Here is an 18,745-nt window from a genome sequence, read left to right as displayed (position 1 = left end):
GTAGGCCTCTCTCCTATATTTGAAAAATAAATATAAAGCATTAAAATTATGATGAGAAGGGAAGTACTGGCAGCTGTTGGAAGTGGGGGGAAATCTGGAAAGTTTCCCTGAAAAGAGACCCCTCCCCAAACCCCTACAAAAGGACTAAGAAAGGAAAGGGAAATCTCTTCCTTTCCCTTTCAGCCAGCCAAGATGCCAAAAGGGAAGAAAATCAAGGGGAAGAATAAGGTGACTCTGGTCCCTGCTACAGTAAAGAAGCAGAGGGCTAAGAAAGTGGTCAATCCTTTGTTTGAGAAGCAGCCCAAGAACTTTGGCATTGGTCAGGACATCCAGGTCAAAAGATACTTTACTCAATTTATCAAACGGCCTTGGTACATCAGACAGAAGCATCAAAGGTCTATCCTTTATAAGCATTTGAAAGTCCCACCCAGTTCACCCAGGCTTTGGATCATTAAACAGCTATTCAACTGCTTAAACTGGCTGACAAACATAGACCTGAGACAAAGCAAGAGAAGAAGCAAAGGCTGCTGGCTCAGGCTGAACAAAAGGCTGTATTCAAAAGAGATGTTCTCACTAAGAGACCACCTAACCTCAGAGCAGGTGTTAACACTGTTATTACCTTGGTAGAAAACAAGAAAGCATAGTTGGCAATGATTGTACATGATGTGGACCCCACTGAGTAAGTGATCTTCCCACTTGCCTTGTGCCAAAAAATGGGGGTTCCTTATTGAATTATCAAAGGTAAAACCAGACTGGGTCATTTAGTTCACAGAAAGACCTGCACAAGCATTACCTTCACACAGGTTAATCCTGAAGACAAGGGAGCCTTGGCTAAGCTGGTAGAAGCCATCAAAACCAATTACAATAACAGATATGATGAGATCCATTGTCACTGGGGTGGCAATGTTCTGGATCCAAAATCGGTGGCTCATATTGCCATGTTGGAAAAGGCAAAAGCTAAGGAACTTGCAACCAAATTGGGTTAAATGTATATTTGATTTTTCCCTATATAAAAATAAGAATTTACACTTAAAATTTAAAGAAAAGGCAAAGAACATTAGAAGGTAATGCTTGATAAATAGAACTGAAAAACAGAAGTATGTATAGAATGACTTTACATACATACTATACATATTTGTGTCTAATGGTAGCCATCTTAAGGGCAGGGGTAAGGAGGGGGAAAAAAGAAAAAGAAATTACATGATAATTTTATTATATATTTAAAAGGAATAGCAAACTGTACATAATAGATTTACAGTTTCATGTGCAATCATTTTTTTTATTATACTATGTTATGGAAATATTTGCTTTAATTCATAAATTGAAAATAAATTTTTTTTTAAGAAAAGAAGGTGGTACTTGAGGTGAACTTTCAGAATTCTAAGAGGGATGACTTCTAAGACCAGCAGAGAGACTGGACATGAAGTATAGAGTATGGAGGGGACATGGATTCTCACATGTGAGAGAGCCCAAGAAAACCATTTTGGCTAGACAGCAAATTTTATGGAGGAGTCATATGAAATATAGCATATTCTACTTGGTATTATAATGATCTTATCTTCCACAATAGAACCTAAATGCCCAGGGGATTTAGATCCTCTTTTATTTGTCTTTGTATTTTCTTGAGTGTTTAGCACAGTATATTGTATGGAACATGTATGTTGCTGAAATATGTAACACTGAAAAAAATCCAGGTCAGCTCATTTCCCCTCAATTTCCACTAGGGTCAAACATAAAATATTTTTCATTCAACCATAATCAAAGTTTGAGGACTTTATGAGGTTGGGAATATTGTCCTCTTAGAGCATATAGGATGTCAGAAGTTAGAAGTTAAAGGGAGATATTGGCCTAATACGAGGAAGACTTTTCTAACAATTAGCTATCCAAAAGTGGGATGGGCTAATTCACCAAGTGTTGATTGAATATCCACTGTTCTAAATGTTTTAGCTGGGTACAGATGAAAGCTGGTCAGGGATGCTATAGGAAAGAGGTAAGAATTAGTCAATAACACCCCTTTCAATGCTAAGACTTTAGAATGTATTGTAACGGATGTATATATTTGATTTGGATTACATCTAGAGAATAGTTTTAAAAGGAGAAAAATAATTAAATTAATGTGTGTGTATATATATATATATATGTATATATATACATATATATATATATATGTCCGTATATCTATATAAATATATATATGGATGTTTGGTATATATGTATATATGTGCACATATATACATATACATAGATATACTTCACTATCTAGAGAGTAGTTATCCTTAGAAGTCTATGGGCTTGGAGCAAATCACATTACATATGCTAAATATTCTTATCCTTGTTTCTCTGCTTTTCCCCATAGCTACCACAATTGCCTGCTTGTATAATACAGGTGAAATGAGATTAAAATGAATAATAGGAGTAGTCCTAAACATGAAAGGAAGTCATAAAAGAGTGATATTAGGATTAGTTTTTTTAGGGGTGGGGAACTTCATGCTTTTCCTATATGATAATTAGAAATATTAAGTAGATATCTGCAGAAGGGCTTCAAGTATCTATGAAAATGTGAGGAACTCTTTAGTCACTCATGTTTTGCAATGGGTAGAAGGAAGCCCTACTAGAAGGTCTGTGTTTCTTCATCTACAAAATGGAAAAATGCTACTATCTGTGCCTTCTTCATGGGGTTGCCATAAGGATTAAATGAAATAATTTATGAGAAAATGCTTAATGTACTGTAGAGCCTTTACAATCTTAAGTTAATATTATCATTATTATCTACATATAGGCAAGAGTAACTTCTCTATACCAATTCTAATCAAATTAATATTATATTGCCATAAATCTTATCAAAATGGAATTCTCCATTAGGATCAATGTCAATAAGTTTTTACCCACTTAAAATGGACTTTGGAAGAATTAAGATATTCTGCAAGAAGAATTCATTAAAGAATCTCCAAGTATTCTCTAGGAATTCTCCATGGCAAAATCAAACTCTCAGCTAGAAACAGAATAAACTATGGTCTTTATTTCCTAAACTTCATTCTTCACTAGACTTTTCCATCCTTTATTTCCTTTTTCCTTCTTTTAGAACTCTGAATCTTTGCAGTTTGGAAAAAAGGTCACTCGTGGGGCAGAGCCAAGAGAGGGGAATAAAAGCAAGGACTCACTTAAGCTCTGTCCAAACCCCTTCAAATACCTATAAAAATGACTCTAAATAAATTCTAGAGCACCAGGACCCACAAAAAGACAGAGTGAAACAAATTTCCAGTCCAAGACAACCTGGATGATATATGGAAAGGTCCAATGTGGACCATGCCAGCACAGACCAGACCCCAGCAAATGTGGAATAGGTTCAGGGGACTGAATCACTGGCAACTGAGGCAATTTTCAGACTTCTCAGCCCACAAATATCATATGTGCCCTTAAAAGGTGTACATATAGAGGAGGGACTGCTATCACAGGTTCTTTGATCTGCTTAAAAGGAAAGGCAACTTTTGGGCGGTCAGTAATAACTTTAATCAAGCACATGTATCATCATTCACTTGGTTCAGGGGAAAAAGTCAGCATTCTGAACTTCAGAGAAAATATAGAGAGATCAAAATCAACAGACAGTGCTTCCAGCTGCCTGATATAAGCAAATAAAGACCAACAGACAAGGCTTCTGTCTAACATAAACAATACATACATCATAGATCAACAGACAGATCTAAGTGTCTGACCATTATGTACATACATAGTTACCAGAGAGAGAAGCACCAACATCTGGGTTTTCAAAGCCAGGGGCTCCTTAGCAGCTATCCAGAGTCTTGTCTGGTCAAACAAACACTTCTAATGAGTAAGCCCCAAAGTAAAACCTTACCTCAAGAGCACTTATACATTTTTCAGAGCCAGAGGGCATCACAACCCTTGAGAACCAGTGCCTCATTAGCATAAGGTATGGGCCTTCCTACAAATCTTCCCAGGCCCATCAATGGATGGGGAAAATCTTCTTTAATCACATCATTCAATCAGAGGCACTTGATTATACTAAAACAAAAACAACAAAAGATTCTACTTTACTTGCCATCACACTCCACCCTTCCAGGATCCTTGGCCTTACATCTAAATGGCCATGGATCCTGGAACAAATAGAGGCATTATACTTTGTGATCCCAAATGCAGGTGATTTAAGCAGGTCATATAGACTTATTAATGGATGGGAAAAATCTTCCCATTAAGCAGCAAAATTATATTAACAATAAGCAAAAATGCATTATCAATACAGAGGTCAATGGGAAAGGTCTGTTGGACTTGTGTGAGAGAAGAATGTAGACCAGTCTCAGTCCCGGACCAGCCCAGGAGTGGGAGGGGAGAGGGTTGGGGGAGAGATGGAGGTGGCAGAGATAATGGTTGCTTCCAGAGTTCTCAGCCCAGATACTGTAAGGGGATAGAACAACTGATCAGAAAGAAATTACAGGGATCTCTTTGGTGGCACTAAGGCAGGATTAAGTTGCTTTGCCCACACTTGGATCCAAGTCACAGTCCTGGATGGCAGTTCTGGGGTGAGGAGCAGCACTGGCATAGTAGAACTTGTGGCAACAGGGGAGAGGGATCCCTCCTTACAGTTCCATGGCAGAAAAGATGGCCTGTGCACACTCACAGACAAGAGCACAGGCCAGGAGAGGAGTAAATACTTCTCATTAGATCATATACCACTTTGGAGGAACTACAAACTTACAGGTCCCTAGAAGTATCTCTGAAAACAGCTGAACAAAACCCCTGAAGCTTGGGATAGTATGCCTTCCACACTGGAAGCACAGCCCTACTTTAACAAAGAGTCAAGTAATCTGCTAGTGGAATGAGCAAATGGTGCAAATCAGACTATAGAATCTTTGGTGACAAGGAAGATCAGAATATAAAATCAGAAGAAGGCAAGAGTCAAAGCTCCTCCATCTAAAGCCTCCAAGAAAAATATGAATTAGTCTCAGGCCATGGAAGAACTCAAAAAGGAAATTAAGTAAGAGAAGTAGAGGAAAAATTGGGAAGAGAAATGAGAGTGATGCAAGAAAATCATAAAAAACAAATCAATGGCTTGCTAAAGGAGACACAAAAAATACTGAAGGAAAAATGTAAGTTAAGTAACAATCAAAGTCTTCCTTCTATATCAAGCAATAATCAGAAAAGTAGAGAGGAACAAGGAAATTTAGATGAAGGCTCTTAACTGAGAAAGTTTGAATTTCAATTCCAGATCTGCTTATTGACTGATAGAGTGACCTTAAGTAAGAGAATTTGAATCTTTGTACTCTCCTTTTCTTTTTTTTAATGAATGAAACTAATAATAATGATTATACTAATTTGACTGAGCTAATTGTTGAAAAAAAAAACCACCAGAAACTCAGATTTATGACCCTATTAGGAAACATAATGCTGAAGATATCAGAGCTAACCAACAGAAGGTAAGGAAGGGTGTGGAGCAGAATAATGTTGCCACTCTTTAGCTATGCAGTGTTATTATTTCTGAATCATTCTCCAAAGGGAATTCATTTTAGTGAAGAAAATAAATTCCACTCTCTCTACTGCACTTTGATAAACACAGACGTGCTGTGTGGGAATTTCAGTGTTAGTTATTTTTCCACTTTATTTCTTTAGAAAAAGAAAATCTCATGGGATTTTGGGTCATTAATTAAAACAGATATCTCAAGTCTAAGCAGATAATCAAATATCTATCAGTCTTATTGATCCAATACATTTTAACCATAAACTTAGGCTTTTATCCCTGCAGAGTAGTGAACTAGGTACCTGGAATATAGGAGCAGGGAGAAAGTAGAAAGATTACTGACACCTCAGTCAAGTACTTGGTTTATTTCTTGTGGGTTGAGCACTCGGCCTGGAATCAGGAAGACGAGCTCAAATGCACCTTCAGACACTTACTAGCTATGTGACTCTAGGCAAGTTACTTAACCCTGTTTGCCTCAGTCTCCTTCTCTGTCAAATGACCTACAGAATAAAATGGCAAACTACTGCAATATCTTTGCCAAGGAAAACCCCAAAAGGGGTCATGAAGAGTCAGACAGAACTGAAAAAAATGAACGAACAAACAAAAAATGAACTGAACAACAAGTCATATAACCTTGGGTTAAGAGCCGAAAGCTCCAGGAATCTCAGTTTTCGGTCAAATAAAAAAAATATATAACTTGCATTTCCCTCTTCACAGGATAATTACAAGGATCAAAATGATAATTAATACAAAGCATTTTATAACACTGGAAACCCAAATCATTCCTAATAAGTAAATTCCTCAGGGAATCACCCCTCTTTTTCTCTATAGCACTTAGTACATGCCAGTTACTCTAAGAACTGCAAATATTACACTTCTTCCTGTCTCCTTATAAAGCCCTTTATAAAAATGCAAGCTACTGCTATTAGGAGCCTTAAAAAAATAGAGAAGATACAATCCAAGCTCTCAAGTCTATTTTCAGGGCTGCTACAAGTGGGCTTCAGATCAATTCAAGTTAGTCCAAACATTTATTAAGTATCTAGGTACAAAGCAGCGGGCCATGTAATGCAGAAGATAAGATGAAAAACAAAGGCATTTGCCTTTTATATTTAAAGAAAATAGGGATTTATTCAAATTTTCTGAGCAAAGAAGAAACATGGTTAGATCCTTGAGGACAAAGACTATGACCATGATTTTGACTACTACTAGGAACCAGGAGCAGCTATGTGGTGCTGTGGATAGACAGATGGCCTGGAGTCAGGAAGACTTGAACTTAAATCCATCTTCAGACACTTAATAATTTTATGATCCTAGACAAGTCACAACGTTTGTTTCAGTTTCCTTCTCTTTAAAATGGGGATAATAATAGCTACATCTCAAGGTCTTTGTGGGGATCAAGTGAAATAACTCATAAGTGTTTAGTACAATACCTGGCACATAATTGCTATATTATATATTATATATATATGTATATATATATTGCTCTTCCTTCTCCTTCTTAGGTGTCATGCACTGTACTGAGTGCTTTACAAACACTATCTCATTTGATTTTCACAACAACCTTGGGAAATAACTGATATTATTATCCCCATTTTACAGATGAGGAAACTGAGGCAGCCAGAAGTCATGTGATGTGCTCAGAGCCACATAGCTAGCAAGGATTTGAACTCAGGTATTCCTGATTCCAGGTCCCTTGCTCTATCCACTGAGTCACCTAGCTGTCTGTAATACTTATCATTAGATCTACAACACCTATGTGTATATATTCTATATCTAACATTGATAGATAATTTATTCTGCCTTGTATGATCAACTGCCTCTGACTGGCAGACCATCATGTCAAAGAGAAGGAGTAAAATCTCTGAGAAGAGACAGGAGGCACCAGTAGGCCAAACCAGCATCACCACCCTACCTTGAACACCATCACTTCCCCTCAGACCTGCAGAGACGTCCAACAATGCCAAGCTTATGATTATTGAGAAAAGAAGAAGCCTCTTTCCAGCCTGATCTCTAATGCCATCATTCAGGGAAGGAACCCAAAGAAATGTGACCTACTCACTGCTTCTGCCAGTGATACAGCCCTTACGTCCTCAATATCCACAGCTACCAATGAACCATAAAATAATGTGCTCATCACCCACGTCACTGATGTTACCAAATGGTTTGATTCCAGAAATAGATATGGTTTTATCTGAACTGAATGGAAAGAAGATGAATTTACATATTAGCTTTATTTCCCTATATAATCCTACCAAACTGGACTTCTTGCCCACCAGTCCACCAGGCCTTACCATCTGCTTCAGTGCAGCACCCTAAGGACCACTTGGCCTTCCCCCCCTCTTTCTGGTAACTGTACCCTCCCATATGTATTATCTGCCCCATTAGAAGGTGAAGTACTTGAAGGCTTGGGAGGAAAGGGGTATTTCATCTACAGAGCTTAGAACATTGCTTTGCATGTGATAAGTGCTTAATAAATGCCTTTTTATACATTCAAAGAATTTTTTATCCATTTTTAGTGGGGACCTCCCCTATTTATGTCACAATATTTGGTTGGTTGGTAGTTGTCTTTCATACTCAGAGAGAACCAAGATGACATCACTATGCTAGAGTCAAGTTTGGTGCATCTGACTGTGGCTGATCAGAACAGTATGAGCTCAGAATGCTCTAGCATAGGTCAGGCACAAATAGTCTGTGTGAACATTTGAGGTAGATACTCTAAATCTGCATACCCTGCATATCCTTTGAGCTGTTTCAATTCTTTGCTCATAAAGCAGAGCATCTTCTCTGATGTGGGCAAGCCATGCTGAATAGTCCTGTGCCAGTGTCTCCCATGTCACACAATCAGTTCCAAAATTCTTAAGAGAGACCTTGAGAGTGTCCTTGTACCGCTTCTTCTGACCACCATGTGAACACTTGTCTTGTGTGAGTTCTCCATAAAACAGTCTTTTTGGCAAGCATATATTTTGCATTTGAACAATGTGGCCAGCGCATCAAAGTTACACTCTTTGAAGTAGAGTTTGAATGCTTGGTAGTTTAGTTCACGTAAGTACCTCAGTGTCTGGTACCTTATCCTGGCAGGGGATTTTCAGAATCTTCTTAAGATAGTTCAAATGAAAGCAATTCAGTTTCCTGGCATCGTACTGGTATACTATCTGGGTTTCATAGGCATACAATGAAGTCAGCATGATGGATCTGCAGACCTTCAGTTTGGTAGTCAGTCTAATACCTCTTCTCTCCCACACTTCCCTTCAGAATGAGTCAACCTTATTATCGATGTGTACATCCCTGGAGAGTATACTACCAAGGTAAGTGAATTTATCCACAACATTTAGAACTTCTCCATTTGCTGTAACTGATGGTTCCATGTATGGATGGTGTGGTAGTGGCTGATGGAGCACCTGTGTTTTCTCGGTGTTAATTATTAGGCCAAAATTATCACAAACAGCAGAGAATCAATCCACACTTTGTTGCATCTCAGCTTCAGAGGCTGCATTGAGTGCACAATCATTTGCAAACAGAAAATTGTGTACCTACACTCCCTCTACTTTGATCTTAAGTCGTAACTTTTTCAAATGGAAGAATTTACCATTAGTATGGTAGCTGATGCTTCATCCTTATTGAAAACATTTGACAACATGACTGAAAGCATCATGCTAAAAAGCATGGGAGTAAGCATATAGCCTTTGTTCACTCCATTGGTGACTCAGAAAGCACAAGAGCATTATCCATTACCTAGAACTCGGCCAAGCACACCATCATGAAATTGATGTACGATGCTGATGAACTTTTCCAGACAATCAAATTCTGACATAATTTTCCATAAGCCCTCATGACTGACAGTATCAAAGTTCTTGGTCAGATCTGCAAATGCATACAGACCTCTGTTCTGATTCCGGCATTTCTCTTGGAGTTGTCAGGCAGCAAACACCATATCAACTGTTCCTCAGCCTTTTCTGATCCCACACTGGCTCTCAGGTAGATGACTATCTTTCAGGGGAAGAATCAGCCTATTAAGGAGGACTCCGGCAAGAATCTTGCCAGCAATGACTAAGAGAGAGCCCCTCTGTGATTGTCACAGGACAATTTATTTCCTTTACCTTTATAAAGATGGACAATGCAGGTATTCTTGGACTCTTTGGGGATAACCTCCTCTTGCCATATAACCTAGAAAATTTCAGTCAGGTTTTGTGAAAAATGGAAACCCTACCTTGTAAATTTCAGCTGGAACAGAATCAGCACTGGGTGCTTTGCCACTCGAAAGAACCCTAATGGCATTCAAAATGTCTTCTTCAGTTGGAACTTCAGTTAGGAAGGGATTGACTTCAAACTGAGATATATGGTGGATGACCCAGCATTGATTGATGATGGTCTGTTAAAAACACTATGGAAGTATTCAGCCCATCTCTCTAAGGGCATGTGACATTATTTAACTCTTTTGGAGGGTGGAGAAGGGACTGGATATTCTTCATGGAATTTAGCCCATTTTATACAGAGTAGGCACTAAAGAACAACTGAATGAATGAAATGAACAAATAAATGACCTGTTAGAGCCTGAACTTTAAAAGAGATCCCTGATGGATGAACATGATAGCATTGTTTGAAGCAGGAACTGAAGGGCTTCTTCAACTTGGAAAAAAAACAGAAGAAATCTGGGCAAAAATCACTGAGCAATTTGGTGTCAGGTCAGAGGGTGGGAGGGTAATATGCTGAAATCTATGTTTTCAATGAATTAGAACCTTTGTGGATAAAAAATATTAAACAATTGCTGTCATGTTTGACTATCTGCCAAATGACTAATCTTAATAACATAGTATTTCCCAACCTTAGGATTTTGCAAGTCATCAATAGACTATGAAAAATTTACCCGGTGTCTGGGTAAAGAAGACTTGCATAAAGGGTTTGCAAATATTTATTCTCCATGGAAATTCTCCAACTGGATTTAGAGATCGTCAACCAAAGAATTATTTCCCTCACTCTCTAAAATGCATTTCTCAGGAAGAGATTATTGAATTCCCAGAATCACTAATATAAGCTAATGCTTTTTCATATCCTCTTTTTCTCCAAATAAGTTAGATATTGGGATGCTGAGGAACAACAAAATTATACCATTGGAAAGGACCCCAGAGGTCATTGTCCCAATCCTTATCCAAAGCATGAATCATTTACAAAGCATGAACTGGGGGTCATCAAGTTTCTGTCTAAGCACCTCCAGTGAAGGAGAACGAAGTATTTCACAAGGCAAGCTATTCCATTATTGCGCAGCTCTAATTGTTAGGAACATCTTCCTTGAATTTAACCCAAATTGGGCTCTCTACAACATCTAACTAGTAGCCCCAATCTTGCCCTTCAGAGCTATTACATAAACTACAGGAATAGGTCTTTCCTCTACAATACAGATGTCAAACTCTCTGGCTACAAGTAGCCTCAAAACTCTCCTGTACTGGCCTTAAGTAGATTAAAATGTAATTGGAAATGTTTCACAAAATAAACAGAAATCCAATAAAACATAATGTTAATGGATCTGTTTCTATCTGATTTTCATACTACTGCTCTACTACATTTCCAACACCTGGTTAATCCAGCTTCTACCTTAACACATCTAGTAATAGGATACTGAAGAAGCTCAAATGAGATAATGCATATTGAGCAGCTAGGTGGATAGGGTGAATAGAATGCTGGTCTCAGGCACTTTCTAGTCACTTACTTCTGCGACCCTTGAGAAGTCACTTAATTCTGCCTGTTTCCTTATCTGTAAAATGAGCTGGAGAAGGAAATGGCAAACTGTGCCAGTGTCTTTGCCAAGAAAACCCCAAATGGGGTCAACCAAGAGGTGAACATGTCTGAAAAAACAATGGAAAAAAAAAAGCATGAGCAATTATTATAATCAATAGTGGTAACTACTATTAACAGCAGCGGTAGTAGTTACTCCTTTTGGAAATAATTCTATTTCCCAATAGTTGAAATTATTAAGAGGTTTTTTAATTAAAAAAAAAATCCCTGGGCCACTATCTGTAGCTATGTAATATCTATTCATTGTTTCTAGTCCCTTCTTGGGCCAAACAGAACAAGTGTACTCTCTAAAGTTCTGGAAGGGAGCTATCATATTTACCCCTAAGTTTTCTCCAGGCCAAATATCTCTAATTCCTCAAACTAATGTTTGAGATATTCTCTATTTCTCTCACACAATACTGGCTGTACTCCTTTGGATATGTTCCAACTTGCCAAAGCCCTCCTTAAAACATGGTACCTAGAATGGTGCTCTTTAGGCAGTCCTCCGAGGGTACAGTAAAATACAACTCTTTTCCCTCTCATTTTGGACCCTTTACTTAATGCAGCATGAGATGAAGTTAGCTTTGGGGGTTCCACATTTACATTTCTTATTATTACTTTCTATTCCATTAGGCCTAAATCCCATCCTTACAACCTGTCTACATCTTTTTGGATACTCATTTTATCACCTAACACATAAGCTATTCCTTCCAGCTTTACAATCAATCAATATGACATTAAGTAACTACTTATTCATTTCAAATATAAATTTGCCAATAAGCCATAGCATCTTTTTTTAAAAAATTTAATTTATACAACTCACTTAAAACTTTGCTTCCCAAAGCCAAACCCCAATGATAGAACTGGTTCATTCTTGGTTTGAAAATGTGTACTAGCTACATTTTCATTTAATTTTTCAGAAAGACTTGTTCTCTGCTACTATTGGTTGTTTTCCAAATTTTCTTTGTTTCTTCAGAAGTTCAGCACGTCACAGAGTATTGTCTCTTCTTTATAATGACAGTGTCTTGACCAGGAATGTTCTAGGAGAAGGCATCCATGGCAGGAGGACTCATAACCACCATGAATGTATCAATTCAAGATTTTGGTTATAAAGATAAAAAAGAACTGAGTTCTGAGAGATACTATTAAGAGACCTTGCTCCAGCTTAATCTAAATCAATACCATTCAGGTATTCAGCCAGATCTGAATCCGCTGGATTATCCAATCTACATTTCTCCATCTTGTCCTCAAAAAATATTATGAGATTCTCATATTTTTTTTTCCTTTTCAAATACTATTTATGTCTAGGGCTTATTCATCACCTACTAGTCTAGTAACCCTGTCCAAAAAAGGAAATTAGGTAGTCCTGGGAATCATCTAACTTAAAAGAAACAATAAGACACTAAAAATCACATTATTGGGATAATAACAAATTGACATAATAATGCAATCATAATTTACAAATAGCTTTCTTCAATCCTGTGAAGTAGGTAGTATATGTATTATTATTTCCATTTTACAGATAAAGAAACTGAGGCTGAAAACTACTTAGGCCTTTTGTCCAAGAAAGTAATAGAGAAGTGTCTGAAACCCAAGACTACTGGTTCCAAAACTAGTGCTCTGTTCCCAAATATCTCCAGGGGAAGACTATATAAAAATGTACTTTGTGGCTTCAAACAGTAAATGTTGGAGCTGGAATTCAAAGCCACATAAGCTAATAAATCCAGGTGTAACTAAAAACAATCTTTAGATTATAAGTAAAAAAATACTTCTTAACTGTTTTGAACTAGACAATAAGAAATAATATTAGGTTAAAAAACCAGACCTTCTTTCTTTATCTTCCCTACACATATCAATATCAGAGGCACAAAGGGAATTGATATAATGATTAATCTGAGCTCCTTATGATATTTAAGAAGGGTATCTATGACAGAATGCTCATATATACCGCCATTCCTCATATCACAATAATGCAGAATGTTAGAGATGAAAGAAACCTTAGTGGCAAGAAGGTAAAGTTGTTGATGAGTTGTTTCAGTCATATTTGACTCCTCATGACCCCATTTGGGGTTTTCTTGGCAAAGATACTGGAGTGATTTGCCCTTTCCTTCTCCAGCTCATTTTACAGATGAGGAAACTGAGGCAATCAGGGTTAAGTGATTTGCCCAGGGTCACGTAGCTAGTAAGTGTCTGAGTATGGATTTGAATTCATAAAGATGAGTCTTCCCACATACAAGGGTATTCCTAATCTACTCTGCCTATTGATGTGTTTCTCAATACTGCTGACCAGCCTTAGCTGACTGATATAGTCACAATAATCAGTCACCTGATCACACTTGTGTGAAAAAAAATGTGTTTGTGAGATGACTTGAGTTTGGAGTACAATTTAGGGCCCTAGAATGTAATAAAGTTAATTGGTCCATACAGGGATCAAACCTACGACCTTGATCTCATTAGCACCATGTTCTAGCCCAGTGAACTAACCACCTTCTCTCTGTAATAGAGGTGAGTCCAAATTCTATCTCTCAGTGATAGGTGACCATGGGCAAATCACTTTTACCACCCTGTGCCTCAATTTCCTCATTTGCAAAAGGATGAGTCTGTATTAGATAGTCTCTGGGGGCTTTTCCAGCTATAGAGCTATGATTAATTCCAAGGCTCTCGTTACACAGAGGAAGAATCCCAGAAATTAAAAATGTGGATGAGGACATATCCATCACTGAAGCAGTTTTCTCTTAATAGCAAAACAAATTTCTCTCTTGAATGCTATTAAATAGCTGGAGTGAGTGGATCATGTTAACTGCAAACAATGAGGTGAACACACATGGATCAGTACCAAAGAGTTAATTCTCCTGCTCATGAAAAATGTTCTAATTAAAACTGCATGTCTCGGGTCTGACATTCTTTATTTGCTTGGCCTGGAGGGGGAAGTTTCACAAACCTTAGACAAAGACTATTCACATTTGATAAAGCAAACCACCTATAAACAAGGCTGATTAATATAACCAATTAAGATCTGATAGGATTCTAAAAATGATTTTAATTAGGTGACTGACACATCTTCCCATACTTAAATGCTCTTCCCATATAAAATAAAAAAAGGAAGAGCATGAAGTGGATCCCACCAGCATAATAAAACCAGAATGTGGATGGAAAAGCATACTTGCCCACCGAAAGCCTCAAGTCACAGAGGTTTACCTTGTGTGAATGCTCCCCCTGGAGGAGATAAAAATAATTACAACACTGAACTGGGGGAAAATGCTGAATGTCTCCTGCCCTGAACCTGATCTGGAGGTGGAAGAGACTTCCCTTGATCTTGCAACTCAAACCCTGCCACCCACATTACAGATGAAGAAACTGAGGGGAAGAGAAAAGAATTTACACAAGGTCAGTTCCATAGTCCAATGAAGGACTGTTACCCATTCACATCCTTATATCCTGGGGAATTCTTGCCCATTTCCTCCTTTAAATCCTACATGAGAATTTAAAGTACAAAGTACTGAGATCCATCACTCATATCTCTTGACATTGCCTAAGCACCAAGGTGTCACAAGGCTTGTCCATCAGTATTCCTTATTCTTGCTACATGGCCAACCAAATCCTTTTCCATAGTTCTTCCTTGGTAATATTCTTTTTAGCTTGGCCATGTCTACTATGTGTGATATCTTGCAGAAAGAAAGTCACAGAGATATATTTGGAACACAGGCCTATGGATTCCAAGTCTGGTGTCCTGTTTCCAAGTATCTCCAGTGAAGATTGTGTATAAATGTACTTTGCGGCTTCATCCAGCATCACTTAATTCTATAACTACATAGAATTATGTGGAGACTAGAACTAGAAAACACTGACAATCTCACTGTTTCTCAAGCAAGAGCCATGAACAAAGAACAAAGATAATATGCATCTTGGCTTTGTAGAGCTTTGTGAGTGAACTCCTGCCAGAGAAAGGGTATTAATTTAAGAGATGTAATTTCTTTGATACTTCTGTAGGAATCATGCCAGAAATATGGAACTAAAGGAATCTTTAAAGATTATCTCATCCAAACTCTTCATTTTATGATGAAGAAAAGGAGGCCCTGAGACACGAACTGATTTGCTCAAAGTCACACACCTATCCTAGAGCACTTCTGTTTTCAGACTTGATGGGAAGCAGGTCATATTAATAACGATAACAATGACAGCTAGCACTTATATTATTTCAATGTTTTTGATACATTTTACATGTTACCATACCCGATCCAGTGAGGTACATGTTACCACCTCAACTTTGCACATAATGATATTGAAGCTGGGAGAGCTCAAGTAACTTTCTCAGGGTCACCCCACCTAAATAAAGTGTCTGAGCCAGGATTTAAATTCAGTTCCTTGCATTCCATCTTCCATACCACCGAACTGCCCCACCAAGGTAGACATTAACTATATAAAATACTAAAACAAATGTCGTGGCACCTCCTTTCCCAACTGTGTTTGACTTAAAGGCATCAGGAACAAAATGAATATTTACAGCCTTGGAACATATTAGTTAAATGTGCACCCTTCACAAAGGCACAGAGAATTCTGCTCATTGGAATGAAAAAAAAATACTTTTATTAAAACTTGTTAAAGTTATTTGGTAATGTTAATATGCCCCAAAGCATGTGTTCTGAGAGACTGAGAGAAATTGGGAATTTTCCTCCCTGGAATCTCCAAATATTAGTCTCCCTAAGGACAAACATGTTGTGCCTAACTTTTTTTTTTTTTTTGCCTGTGGCCCTTAAAACTAAAGGCATCTTTAGAGACAACTGTCCGGTCTTCCCACATAAGTCAAGCAGCAAAACCTCCTGGGAACATTCCACACACCAGAGCTGAAACACACATGTCAGGATTTGTCCGACCTTTGCTGGGGACAGGGGGAGGGGCGAGTGTGGGAGCCCTTTTTCAACTGACAGGGCTTGAGTATTCAAGGCTCTCTAGATGTTATATGATTAAGCTGGACCTCCCACTGAAGTTTCCTAAATGCTCTCATTTATCTGGGGTGGTTTCACCACAAGTGAACTTTTCCTTTAAAAAGAACTTCAGAAAATTTTCCCTGAACACCCTTAACAACTAACCTCAGCGCTCTTTGGTAATGGAAGAACAGGGTTTTCTTTCAGCTCGGTTTGCGAAACTCGAAGACCCTAACAATTTAATAGTTCCAACTGGAAAGGAATTAAGGGGATAGGCTTCTGAATGGAATAGCAATCCCACAAATATAGCACTGAATAGAGAGATAAAAAACCCAACAACACAACGTAGAATGATGGTGTCTGAAATGACAGCTCATGTCTAACTCAAAATAAAATACTAATTTAAACCATGAAATAATTATAATGAACAATTAATCAAACCAGAGAAGAAATCCAGGCCAAGGCAAATTAATTATTTTTCCTCCCACACTACTCAGAATCTGATAAGGGAGAAACCATGATACTATCTCTTGAGGAGGATGTCTCTGGTTCTCTCTAGGGACCCAGTGGCGACCAAGGAATCTTTAAGCTTGAGAAGAAGCACCAAGTATTTGGTTTAGTTTAAAACAACATTCATCTTATTGAACTAAAAGCAGCTGCCAGAGTTCCAGTTTGAAGGCATCCCTATGCAGGAAAATTAAGCTACTCAGTAGTCTATTATCTTATAAAAATATACTTCATTATAACTGGAATACACTCATACACAAAACTTTAAGGTTTGAAAACTGCTTTACACGCGTCACTACGTGTAAGCCTCACAACTGATGTCAGCTGGACCCAAATTATCAAGGCTGTAGATTTCATCACATCTCCTCTCAGTTTCATCCTTCCTTCCTCCCTATTCTGTCCCATGTTAAATCTCAGTCCCTTCAAGTTCAGGCAACGGGTTTCCTCATGGAATGTCTCATAGAATGCTTTGCTTTGCTGTTGTCATGAATTTTGATCAAGGTTCAACAAAAATTCTAAAATGACTTACTGCCTTGTTAAATCTTTTAAATACCATAAACCTTTAAAATAATATAAAATTAAATAATACAAGTCTTCCTGTTATATCTCATCTTGATGTAAAGAAAACTGGGCTGTCATAGATGATGCCAAGGCAATCTCAATCCTGGAAGGTTCTATCCAACTGGAAATCTCTTGAGATATACGTCAAGCATATACCATGTGCTATTTATGTGAGGATCAACCCAAGTATGGCAGTTCTTCATTAAAAGACAGCAAGAAATGAAGTTTTTGACCACAGTTATGTATGAAATGAACATCAATACTAAATAGTCCACAGTTTTTTGTGGATTCCCTTTACATTAGTGATAGAATTGTGGTAAAAAAAAGGGAGCAGAGTGTGAAAAGTCATACAGGTTTTAGATCATCTATGAACATATATTTAATTGCAGATACTCAATGATTCAACTAATACGAGCAACCTAATAGTGTGGTTTTTATATTTGTGAAATGCTTTACACATATCTTATTTGATTCTTGAAATAAGCCTTTGAAGTAGGTGCTATTATCATCCCTGTTCTGCAGATGAGGAAACTGAGTTTAAAAGAGGTAAAGTGACTTATCCAGGGTAAAAATATAGCTAGTAAGTATCTGAGGCAGAATTGCATAGCTAGTAGGTATCTCCACTACACCACCTAGTGACCTTCCAACAATCAACGAACTGAGGAAATCAATTATATATATTCATACCAAAATTCTTGCTATAGATGAATCTAGGGGGCATAAAGTTACTACTAAATAGAAGAATGACTCAAAATTTCATCTTAAAGAAGATAAATAAAGGAACTGGGAAAATTGGTTTTAGTGGATACCCAACAGCAACAAAAAATATTGTTTCAATGGTACATGACCATCTCCACTAGTCACGATAAGCACCAACATATGGATCATCACAGAGTTGTGTCAACCTCTATTTCAGAGAATAAAATAGAAAAATCTGAGTGATAAAATTCTCCAAACCAGATCAGCATATGTGACATATACCTTGATGTTAGGTAACGTCACTTTAAAGGAGGGTCCAAGAAAGGATGGTGAAAACACTTTTGGAAAGTGCCATTTAGGAGCAAGAAACAAGAGAGAAGAAAAACTTGCAGATTATTCAGAAGAATCATATTTATATTATAAATACTGTCTGCAATAAGAGAATCACAAGGCACTGGATGTGGCAAGAACCTAACAGCATTATTTAAGGAAAAAAAACAAAAGAACTGGGGCAGGCAAAGACTGGTTACCAGTGTAGCAATCAGTTATAATCAGCTGCCTGTAGGCAAAAAGTTCAACAACTGGTGACAGCAAAGGTCAAAGTCAATACCAACCTATAAGAAAGGAGAAAGATAAAAGATGCTTCAGGACATTATAACATCTCTAAACTGACCTGAATCTGTGGGTTCCAAAAGAGGGGGTGTGTAATAATTTCTCTCTGATAATTCAATTCAAGTATTCTTCCTTTTCCTTTCTTCTCCTTCTCCTCCTCCTCCTCTTCCTCCTTCCAATCAGGGTTAAATGACTTGCCCAG

At 37.7% G+C, this 18,745-nt stretch overlaps 1 protein-coding gene and 1 pseudogene across 13 annotated transcripts in view; one reads left to right on the top strand and one right to left on the bottom strand.

Annotated features, from left to right (window-relative positions):
• SAMD12 (sterile alpha motif domain containing 12) overlaps nucleotides 1–18,745 on the bottom strand; it is a 513,637-nt gene that overhangs the window by 219,104 nt on the left and 275,788 nt on the right. The gene's annotated exons all lie outside the window — the stretch shown is intronic.
• LOC140500570 (large ribosomal subunit protein eL8 pseudogene) lies at nucleotides 172–986 on the top strand (annotated as a pseudogene).

The sequence above is a fragment of the Notamacropus eugenii genome, chromosome 4, assembly GCF_028372415.1.
Source record: "Notamacropus eugenii isolate mMacEug1 chromosome 4, mMacEug1.pri_v2, whole genome shotgun sequence".
Classification (NCBI taxonomy): Eukaryota; Metazoa; Chordata; class Mammalia; order Diprotodontia; family Macropodidae; genus Notamacropus; species Notamacropus eugenii.
This window is presented reverse-complemented; position numbering and strand designations above follow the sequence as displayed.